Source organism: Marmota monax, unplaced genomic scaffold (genome assembly GCF_021218885.2).
Source record: "Marmota monax isolate L192 unplaced genomic scaffold, Marmota_monax_Labrador192_F-V1.1 WCK01_AAM20220418_F8-fsc00015, whole genome shotgun sequence".
Lineage (NCBI taxonomy): Eukaryota > Metazoa > Chordata > Mammalia > Rodentia > Sciuridae > Marmota > Marmota monax.
Genome location: NW_026692194.1, coordinates 18254302 through 18266364, shown reverse-complemented (window position 1 = coordinate 18266364; position 12063 = coordinate 18254302).

Below are 12063 nucleotides of genomic sequence, written 5' to 3'. Positions count from 1 at the left end.
ATTGATGAGTTAGGCCATTAATGTTCAAAGTTATTATTAAAATATGATTTGTATTCCCAGTCATTTGGGTTTATTTCTAGTTTTTAATTTGAATTACTTTCTTCTTTGATTCTTCCTTTACTTAGTTCCTCCCTTTACTGTTTTTCACTTTTATTTTTCATTTCATCTTCATGGAATATTTTGTTGAGAATAATCTGTGGTATAGGCTTTCTAGTTGCAAATTCTTTTAACTTTTTTTTATTATGGAAGGTTTTAATTTTACCTTCATATCTGCTGGATATAGTATTTTTGGTTGGCATCCATTTTCTTTCAGAGCTTGCTATATGTTATTCCAGGACCTCCTGTCTTTGAGGGTCTGGGTTGAGAACTCAGCTGAGATTTGAATTGATTTCCCCCTATACATAATCTGATATTTTTCTCTCACAGTCTTTAAAATTCTATTCTTATTCTGTACGTTAGGCTTTTTAATTATAATATGCCTTGGTGTGGGTCTGTTGTAATTTTGTACATTTGGGGTCCTGTAAGCCTCTTTTTGAAAAAAAAGTTTTTTTGAAGTTGTAGATAGACAGAATGCCTTTATTTTGTTTGTTTATTTTTATGTGGTGCTTCATGCATGCTAGGCAAGTGCTCTGCTGCTGAGCTACAGCCCCAGCTCCTCGTAAGCCCCTTGTATTTGATTTTTCATTTCATTTTTTAGGTTTGGGAAATTGTGCATTTCTTTAGTTTGTATCTCTGCACCTTCATCTATCCTGATTAATCTTAAATTTGGTCTTTTCATGTTACCCCATAGTTCTTGGAAGGTCTGATCATGGTTTCTTAACACCTTCTCTCCATGGTCAACTCTGTTTTCAAGATTATATATTTTGCCTTCATTGCCTGAGGTTCTGCCTTCCAAGTGTTCTAGTTTGTTGGTGATGCTTTCTATTGTCTTTTTAATTTGGTTTATTGTTTCCTTCATTTTAAGGATTTTTACTTATTATTTTTTTTTCAGAATCTCTGCCTCTTTATTGAAGTGATGTTTCACTTCCTGTATTTTCTCTCTGATTTTATTTCTTACACCATCCTTTAATTCACAGATCAGTTTAACTATGTACATTCTAAACTCCTTCTCTTCCACTGTAGTGTCAATAGATTCTGTTATTGGAATACTTGGTTTGTTTGGGGTGATTTGTTTCCTTGCCTTTTCATGTTATTTATGTGTCTACCCATCTAGCAGTATGGATCTAAGGAAGTAGAGTTTCTACCCTGTGGACTTATGGTGTCCCTGAAGGTTTCCATTTCGGGGGAGACAAGTAATAACAACAACCAATGCAAACAATATACAGCATTTTACCAAATGGTTTCTACTATGACATCTACAATGATAATTATCACAATAAACAGAAATGATATGATCAGTTATTGTCTGCAATAAAAATAGCAAGTTTGCAAAAGGGTTTATAATTTGAAATGGTGGGAGATAACAGAAGTGATATATAGGATGTGATGATTATGAGGGAGGAGGACAGAAGATAGAAGTAAAAACTTAAAGGAAGAGTGAAAGATAATAGAGATTGGCTATGAGCAGAAGAAAGGAGAGAATCAAGGGAAACAGGTAGGAGAACAAAATGTATATATAAAGTAAAAATTTTTAAAAATAAAAATAAGAGAATACAAAACAAATCTAAAATATATTAATCAAACATCCTAGTTCACAAAAAAACCAATCCATGAAAAATAACTGGCTTCAAATATGCTAGACGTGAGAAAAAAATATAAATATTTATAAATATCCATTTATCATTAAGATCACAATTAGAGAAAAATAATTTTTTAAAAAAGATCTTGATGAAAAGTTAAAGAATTCTTTCTGTTGGAGTTCAAAAGATTCTGTTTCTCTTCTCTGCAGTTTTAGGTGGGGTCATCTGGAGTGTGATGCTCCACCTTCTGGACTGCTAGAGTTAGAGAGGTAATCCCATAGGTGGAATTCCTGGAGGCAGGGTTTAGGCTTAGGTGGGCTCCAGGCTCTTTGGTGAATGCCAATTGGTCTGGACAATTTAAATCAGCACACCTTCAGTGCCCAGTACTTGCTGGTCCACACTGGAAGACTGTGGGGGTCTTCCCTGGGTTCTACTCATGTGGTGAGGGACCCAATTCTTAGTCCCCTTTGTAACCTTCAGTCCCCATGTTTCCTGGTCTCAGGTTCAGTTGCCAATCTATTCCGCCCCTGCCCTTCTGAGTTCTGGGCCAGATGCACATCTCCCAGCCGGTCCTACTAGCAGTTGGATTGAAGAGGGAGGGTAGAGCTGGGTGGGTTTCTGCGACCAGTTGTCTCTTGTGTAAACCTCTCTCTACGTTTGATTTTCTCCTGGTCACTTAAGCACACACTATGTCATGCAGTGTGTTTACTGGACCTGAATTTTGGGCCAAACTTGAGTTTTCCGGGAATCAGCTCCCTCAGCTGCTGGCCCCCACATGGCAGCTGCAAAATGATTCCTTCCTTTGTCCTCTGCAAGCTGCATGAAGAGGTGGCAGCTTCTTTCCCCTCAAATGGATATCATGCAGCATGTCTTTCTGGTTTGTGGGGCAATGTCCTTGATCTCTAAACACTCCACACCCAGACACGCCTTGGGCTTCCCCAAAATGTGGTTTCCTTTCATTCCCTTATCCTCCACTGTAATCCTGGAGGGACTCCATTGGCTAGTGCTTCTGGCTGTGCTACTGGGGATTTCTTCCTTGTTTTATTACATCCAACCTCTTGAGTCCCTGATCTATTTTGAAAGCCCAGTTTTACATTCCGGTAAAATCCTCCTGCTTTTTTTTTTTTTTTGTTCACCCACCTTCCTGAGAAACTGCCTGTTTACTTTCTTGGTTTCACTCCATAGAACAGCAAGGAAAGTGACCTCCTTTATTCTACCATCTTGAAATTCTCCTGGACTGGTGTTTCTTTGAGATACTTTTAAAATACTGATTTGGGAATACAAATTGATTTATTTACACATGACAGTTACCTGAGTTTTATGGCAAAGAACCCTTCTACTGGTTTGGAAACCATAGCTGTTCTTAGCATCTTAGTACAGCAGATCAGTATGGTGAATGGAAGATCATCTGAATCCTTCTACTCCCCTTCCTCTCTCAATATCTGGAAATCCCAAAGTTATCAATATATTCCAAAAGTTAAGCACCTCTCTTTCCAGATTCTTTTCTGAAAATGAATATACAGCACAGGGTGGCAGCACTTTGAGCCAATTATATCTTTATCTGAATGATCTATTTTTTGGATAATTTTTGAAGACTTTCACAAGTGGTGTGAGGACCCTGGACATGTGGAGATCAAGTGTAGGTCCCTGGAGAAAGGAGGAGTCCTATTGGAAGCTTCCTCCAGTCAGAGCTGTGCCAGAAGCAGACCCTATGCATGATTTGCCCTCAGATTCATTCAGAACAGAGAGTAGGGAGAGTGAAAAATTGCTATGCTTTTCTCCTGCTGTTTTGAGTGGATGCGGTGCTCTCTTCTCTCTCCCTCTTCCTCTCATCCTGTTTGGGGCTGCTTGCTCTGGTGCCAGCTCTATTAGGGATGCACTATGCCTCTTCCTGCAGCTGATAATATCTGTCACATTGAATTATGCCTTTTGGACATCATGTGTCATGTAGACAAACAGAGAGGCCAGCCATTACCCCAGGGCTTGCAAGGTCTTTATCAAAAGGGGAATCTCCTTCAAAGAGTAGTTTTAGAAAAGGAAGCAGTACTGTACTGTGCATTTGGGCCCACAGACTGAAAGAATGGTATTCCTGTTTTCGGCAAAAGGGACTTAGTAATAAGTGCTTTGCAGCAGGCTGAGAGTGTCAGCAAGGGATGGGAGGGAGAGGAGGGACAGAAACCAGGAGTGCTGTCTAGGATGCACAAATTGAGGTGGCCTTTGCCTGTAGAGATCTAGGAGGCAACTGAACCCCACTGGTGCAGAGCAAAGGAAACACTGAAATGGGAGAGACAGATTTGGGAATCCTACATCAGTGGTTGTCAAACTTGTGGGGAAAGTGGCTGGACCATGTGCTCTCATCTGCATGATTTGTTAAGGCCCCTTTGCCAAGTCTCTCTCTTCCTCCTGCACAGGCCTGAGCTTCTGCTTGTGGAGAAGCAATGCTTTTCTTTGTTCAAGGAGAGGCTTTGTGACCTTCACACATGTGTTGATGATAAGGCCTTTCTGCAGTGTTGATTTCAATAACTGTGAGGGATGAAGGGTGCAGCAAGGGGAGGCTAAGTACACTGAAATCTAGCCCCTTCTTAAATGCACTGAGACTGAGTCTAGATTCTCATTTCAAATGATCTTCTATCACTCACTTCTGAATTCTCTCTCTTTCTTTTATTGCTGCAAGATAAACAAATAAAAATAAATAAATAAATAAAAATTTAAAAAAAATCAAAGGGCTGAAAGAGGCTGGGCATCTCCCTCTAATTTATCCTCTTGCCCTCTATCTGTAACATCAAATCATTCCAGTGAAATAAGTCTCTCCTATTTTTAAGCACCAGAAGAGAATGTTCTTCAACATGCCTCAATCATACATTCTTCATCTGACAAGGCTCATCCCAAAAATGCCTCTTTAAGCTAAACTTCCCAGTCTAATTTCCTGACAATTTTATAGCCCATTTCTTATTGGATGGCCACCAGGGATTAAGAATTTTAATCATAGCCCTTTAGAATTTTTATCTGGAATCTCTAACTAGGTTGGGGATGATCACCTAGCCCTCTTTTACTGATGAGACTCAGAGGTCTAACAACATACTCAGAGGCCTAGGAACTTAGAAGCTGATGGACACCCTTTTGTAGGTCATGGTTTCCACATCTAGAAAGTGAGGCTCCACCTGTCTCCTCCTCACAAGGGCCTTGTAAGAGACCCAAGAAGATAACATGAATAAAGTACTCTGGAAATAGAAACAAGTACCAGGTATTATTTAAATACTTCTCACTTTTCCTCTTGAGTCTTGTTTTTCATTGTTTAATGTTCTTCTATAGCACTGGCTTTGACACTTCATGGTATTTCCATCAGAATCCTCACAGCCTTCCTTCTCCTGCCACCTAGCTTGTGACTGTTCAATCCCCAAGAGCAGAGTTTCCAGTGGTTAGGTCTAAAAGGATGAACTGATCTATGTGGACTCAGGCTCCTGTCTTTCTTTTTCTCTTTTATACCCTACTAAATCCACATAGACATATGGTTTTCAATTGGGGGTCCCCCAGCCCCATCCCCAACCAGGAGACTTTTGGCAGGGACCGCAGTCATCTTTGGTTAAGTGTCTGGAATCATCTTTGGTTGTCACTGGTGGGTGGGGTGGTGTTACAGGTATGTGGTGGGTAGATCCGGGGGGTACTACTAAACATCCTACAATGTACAGGATATCCCCCCACAACAAAAATATCTAAAATATCAGTAAATGTTGAGGTTGAGAAACTCTGCTATATATTAAAGCTCAATGAACTGCATTTTCTTTTTTGAAATGTTATCAGGAATAAAGGTATAATTAATATACAATAACATGTACACATTTGAAGTGTATAATTTGATGAGTTTTGACATCTCCACATGTGAAACCATTACTACAATCAAGAAAATGAACATATCCATCACCCCCAAAAGATTCCCCCTGTCCTTTTGTAATTCAGCCCTGCTTTTGCCATTCACCCCACTCACTGTCCCTAGTCAATCACTGAATTTGCTTTCTGTCTTCATTAATTAGTTTGCATAGTCTAGAATTTTATATAAATGGAATCATACAACATGTTCTTCTTCTTTGGTGTCTTTCAGTCAGCATGATGTCCTGATAAGCTATTTATTCTTGAAATAAGCTTGAGATAAGCTATGTTTAAGAACAAAGGGTTATGACCTGTAGGTTATTGGGTTACCACTAGACACTCTTTTGATGATGTTATTTCCTGGATGGGATGCCTCAATAACTGTTCCATATATTTTAATTTTTGTTTTGTTTTCATAATCACCTTCCTTATCACAGTCCTCATTAATTAGCTGGTGAACTGCCTCAGTGGGCTCCTAACAGGAGACCTCTGGTCACTAGTCTTTGCTCCCTTTATTCATGAAATTCTCTTCTCCTCTTTTCTACTCAAACAGAATCTCAAAGGGCTAAATTGTGGGGTACCAGTTTGAGAAATGCTGAACTGATATGGCTGAACATGACAAGTCTACATTTCAAACTTTATTCATGTATAGGACACACATAGAGAAATGAATCGTGAGACACCATCTGTGGGAAGCACTGCTTACCCGGTTTTTCCCACTTTGGTGCTCAGAATTTTTGCTGGAATGATGTATCCAGTTAAGAGATAAGTTTGTTTAGTAATGGGATGGATTCTTTGACCAAAGATTTTATGAAGACCCTAAAAAAATTAGTTGACAATAATTGAACTCAGACATCATAATGAGAATCAAATATATTTAACTACAAAGTAGGCCTCAACAATTTAATGATGTAAGGTTTTGGAGTGGGTTTCTTGACTAAGTCTCAAGTTGCACCTTTTAAGATACCTGTTAAAATCTTTATCCTTAAGAAAACAGTTCTCTTTGTTGTCTATTCCTTAGTTTCCTTCTCTAGTTATCCTAATCCTATAGGATATTGTCTACTCTTTTCTCATGCTGTCTGCTCTGGTGTTGGTTATTTACTTTATGGCTCATATTATTTTTCTTCAGTCAGATTTTGGTCTTTGAATCTGCAAATGTCCCAACTTAATTTTAAGTATCAAGTGTAATTAGTTTGGCTGGGATGTTTTGTGCTCCTCCTGGCAATTTACTACCTAGAGAGGCTCTGTTCTGTTTGTGATGGTCATTAGTCATTTTTCCTACTTAGTATTCTCTTCCTTTGATAAGAGCACTATTTCCTGGGGGCGGGGCATGTTGAAGGGACTTTCCATCTCCTCTTTAATATGTTTATTTAACCTATGGATCTAAGTGCTCCTTGGCCTTCAAACTCTCTGCCCAGGAGATGCTGAGTACATAACCTGGGTTAGGCCCAGTAGCTTCTCTCCTGGGAGTTTAGTGCAATGACTTGTAGACAGAGGTGGTGGAGATGAGTCATTTTTCTTTTTTCTGTGAGATTCTGACTGAAATTCTGGGAACTATTCTTTTCCTGTCCTTGAGGACTGATTGTTCAGATCTTTCTTCAGTCCTAGGACATTACCCAATGTTCTGTCCTCCCAATAAATTATTATTATTTTTTCTATACTTTTTCAGAGTCAGTTTAAATTGCTTTCAACCAAAGAACCTGATGGTTATAATACAGTCTTTCTATTTTTCTTCCTGCATGTGATCTTTTCTGTTCTTTGCTTCATTTTCCCAAACTGAAAAGAACTACTTACTTTTCCTTTTAGCAAACAGATTGACTTCCTAATTGTGGTTCCAGTAAGAGATTGCTCTAGCTCAACTGGCCTTGGTGATCTCATTGAAGAGACTACGAATGGGACTGAACGTAATAAGTGAAGAAGAAAAGTGATTTCCCTTGGAGTCTGATAAGACACCCTGTCTGGGGAAGAGGCAGTGGGACATTTTGGAAGGACTGGGCTCAGCAACGTTTCAGCCCCTTGCCTATAGTGGTGACAAGATTTTAGAGAGGGTGAAGGAGGCCTGACTTTAGGCCCTGGAATTCCAGTGGTAAAAACTCCCTTTCTTCCAGCTCAAAGACATTAGGTTTCTAGGGTTCCTTCCCCATGGGCTGGGGTGATGCGGTTTTCAGTAATGACCATGAAGGAGAAGAGAATAGAAGTTTAATCCTGATTTTCTGAGCACTGTGGAAGCCTCCTGGACTTTGGGGAGACCCTGAGGTGAAGAGACCTTAGTAATGCCTGAGATTGAAACTCTTGCAAATCTAGAAGGATAAAAACTCAAATGGAAATTAGTTTGATTTGATGAAAATAAAGAATTAGATCTTTGTTTTACATGCCTCAGTTTGTAGGTTGAGATTCATAATGTCTATAAGCACCTAAGAAATTCTTATCCATATATTTATGAGTCTATTGAGTTCCAACTCTATTCCAAACATAAATAAGACTCTCTGTGGGTAAAGCAAAGACTTAAGTGGCCCTCAGTCTTTCAAGAACACATAGCTTAGTTGGAAAGAAAAACCTCAAACAGCTAGGAGAAAGTTAATACTTAGGAGAGATAATCATCAGCCTGACAATTTAAGAGCTACTACTTGAACCTAATTAGTAAATGAATAGCCTGTTCAACAAGCCAAATTCAGCAGCAATATCTTTATGTGGAAATGGGAGAAATAAAAAAAACAATAATAATTTAATAACTTTTGTTCCTTTAAGGGTGAGTAGGGATCATTGTTCTGAAGAAAGAAGTTTGTACTTCCTAGGGATCCTGTGCTTCCCTAGCCTGTAGTTTCAAGGGTCTCTCTTCCAGAGGAGGGGGTCAGGTCAACTCTCATGGCTTGCAGAAATCAAGCAGGATGATAATGCGCTTAAAGATGTTTTGTGCTTGTCCTATCTCCTCTCTTTCCAGATATATAGCACTTGTCTAGGTCAATGTCAGAGGAGCTTATGTTGCTTTTAAGCAATAAGACCCAGCAGGCAGGGAATTGCTCAGGGATTAAGGGACTCAAAGTGGCTTTGCGTGTCAGGGACACAGGCCTTTGCTTCTATGCCAATATCCAGCACAAGGTTGTTTGAAAGCCTTGCTTTAAAAAAATCTGAAGTTAAGCGCACCATGGAGCTCTTGGCTCTGACGCAAGCAAGGTGAGGAGATGAAGTTCCTTAGAGTCCCAGGCTGTGAGGAGGAGTGAGTAGGAAAGGGATTTGAGTCCATAGTGTGGAATTAGTCCTAGGATATTCTTGGATGAGACATAACTAACCTTTCTGGAGTTGGTTTTATTACTGTGGCTTTGCAGTAAAGTGACTACAAGCAGAGCAAGGTAGAACTTTAATCAAAACCAAACATACCTAAATATCCTACATTTATACATTAAGGAGTGGTCTGTCACTTTATAAAAAAGAATTGTCACCTTTATAGCAATTCACAGTGAAGTCCATTTGTAGGGCAGCTGAGTTTTAATTTTAAAGAAGAGTTTAGTTAGTAGAATGTGATTGCATTTTCAGCTCTTAAGGACTGTATCTGTTGCAGAAAGGGGATTCTGCATTTCTTCTTGCTTATTCCTTTTTTACCCTTTAATCTAGTCTTTATTTTCCTGTGAAAATTGTGAGGATAATATTTACATGGTGCTTAACAGATTTTTAAGATCTGACCTGAAAATTCATTGATAACAGCTAATCCTGAAAGATAAGCCAGGTTCATCTTCCAGTAGCTGGTGTACTGGGTGGCGTGAGACCTATGTTCTGATCCAGGTTTTTCCTCTAAATAGCTTTTTCCCTGGGGACAAGAATAAGAATTGTAGAGCCTTGTATTGGAATGAAATTGAGAATCCTCCATTTGGATCTTCTTTTGATGAAGGCATTTCAATTATAATATCTCCTGATGATGGGTACCTACTTTCTTTATTTCCTAGGCCTCAGTGTGTCTGTCTATACCATGAGGGGAATTGATCTTCAACTTGAATCACCCTCAAGGTGGAGCTGGGGGTGGGGGGGTCCAGAAAGTAGTGGTCAGGTCTCTGAAGACATAATGACAAAACAGCTTGGCAGAGGCCCAGCTGTACATAGATGTAGTGTCTAAGTAAGAACCTCTGGGGGTGACACTCAGTATACACCTTCCTTCTTCATGGCTCTACCCTCATGAGCAGTAGTGGGAAAAAGTTCTCGGACTTTGAGACACTTGGATTTGGTAGCTCTACCTCAGAGTTTTTTTTTTTTTTTTAATTGCTTTTGTTTTTTAAATACATGACAGCAAAATGCATCACGATTCTTATTGCACATATAGAACACAATTTTTCATATCTCTGTTTGTATATAAAGTATGTTGACACCAATTCATGTCTTCATACGTGTACTTTGGATAATGATGTCCATCACATTTCACCATAATTGCTAACCCCCTGCCTCCTCCCTATCCCTTCCACTCCTCTGCCCTATCTCAAGTTTGTCTATTCCTCCCAAGCTCCCTCTCCCTACCCCACTATGAGTCAGTTACCTTATATCAGAGAAAACATTCGCCATTTGTTTTTTTTTGCTACCTCAGAGTTTTCAAAGGAGGATAAAGTTGGGATGTCAAGTGAGCTTTCTTATTTGAGCTGAGTAATTCCAAGATGGTGTAGACTCCAGGGCTCTCTGTCTTTTCTTTGCATCCCTTCTCCCTCTTCTCTCCTCCTCCCCCTGCTTTTCTTCTTCTTTCTAAAAAATAGCATGCAAATCTCAAGGGCATGCAGCAGGGTCTGGCTGAAATCAGCTGAGTGTTTTCAGGATTTATCTGAGGAAGAGCCCTTGGGTCATTGTCATGGTAATTTTGATAATCCTGACAGGGTGCAGATGTGCCTATCAAGGGTGATCTGAGAGTGCCTCCCACTCTTCCAGCCTTAGCCACCGCTTGGGGTAAATGGGGCTGCTTACTGTTTTTTGTGATCTCTGTGCTGAAAAAGTGTTCTCAAAATTTGTTATAAAAATTCTGGGTCAAAAAAAGGTTTATCAAAAACTTTATCTGGAATGAGAAAAATTCGCTGACCGGGCTGGATGAGTCACTAGTTGGACTGGGCAAATAGCCTATTTCTGCATATACTACATTGCTTCCTTATTCTACTCACCCTCTCCAGTCCTGTGCCCCCACTCCCCCCCCCCCCCTCTGCGCTCATATCTAGAGTATGAGCTTCTCAAGGCCAGGGATCTTTTCCAATTTAGCTTTTGACGTCTTCAATGCTCAGGGCTATGCCAAAGCACATCACAGGAATTCAGTAATGTTTGTTGGATAGATGAAGAGGTAGGCATAAGATGGCAGAAAGATGTACATGGCCACTCCTGGTGGATAGAGACTGAATAAAGATAGGAATGAGTAGCAAGAAAAGATGGGCTTCCAGTCCAGATGCCAGGACAAGATGTAGGTGGGAGTGAAGCTGTGGGTCAGGATGAAGATGTGGTGCTTTGAATGTTAGCCAGAGGTCTTGAGCATGGAATTGGTACCATGAAGATCAAGTCCAAGAACATTATATCTTGTTTCAAGACCTATGGAGAACTAGACTTGGAAAGAGCTTGGAAGCAGGGAGTTCAGAAAAGGACTCTGGAAAAAATCCTATCTGTCTCTGAAAATTCCTGTCTGTGTCTGAAAAATTCCAGAAAGGGTAAGTCAATACAATGGGAGTCTAAGAGACATCTATTATTGCAAGCCCATTCTCTGACTGGAAGCATAGTCTGAGAGAGACTCACATGCCTGAAGAATTGGTTACCAACTTGAACGTGAATGTTTATGGCAGCATTACTCATAATAGCTAAAAAGTAGAAACAGCTCAAGTTTCCATCAACCGATGAATGCCTGAACAATATGTGGTACACTACATGCATAGCTGGGTGAAGTTTGAAAACATTATTCTAAGGGAGAGAAGCCAGCCACAAAAGATCATATGTTGAGTTATTCTACTTACACGAGATGTTCAGAGTATTGGTTAATCCACACAGACAGAGAGTATATTAGTAGTTTCTGGGGCCTGGGGGGAGAAAGGGGAGTGACTGCCAGTGTGCATGGGTTTTCTTTTTGGGATGATGAAAATAAACTAAAAATTTCATAATGGCAATGGATGTATAACTGTGAATCTATGAAAACGAATCACATAATACACTTTAAAGGGGGTGAATTATATAGAATGTAAATTATTTCTAAGTAAAGTTGTTACTAAAAAGTAAGAGTCATCTACCTGACCTAAGGGTTTCAGTGTCTCCTGGCCTTTGGAAGAGAGACCATAGGGATCACAGGGAATAAGAATGGGTCAACAGACCCTTGAAACATGTTGTCCACGTCAGTAAAGAACCTGTGTGTACAAACCAATCCACAAGCCTACAGATGGCTTTTTCTTTCCTTGATTTTGAAAGTAGGCTGGTCCAGGTGCAGCTTGGGAGGGTCCACTTGATTCTGGAGGGTGCTCCACAAGTTGCCCCAGCTCCCGCCAGCTATGTGCTGGTGAGGGAAATTCAGGGCCATCCC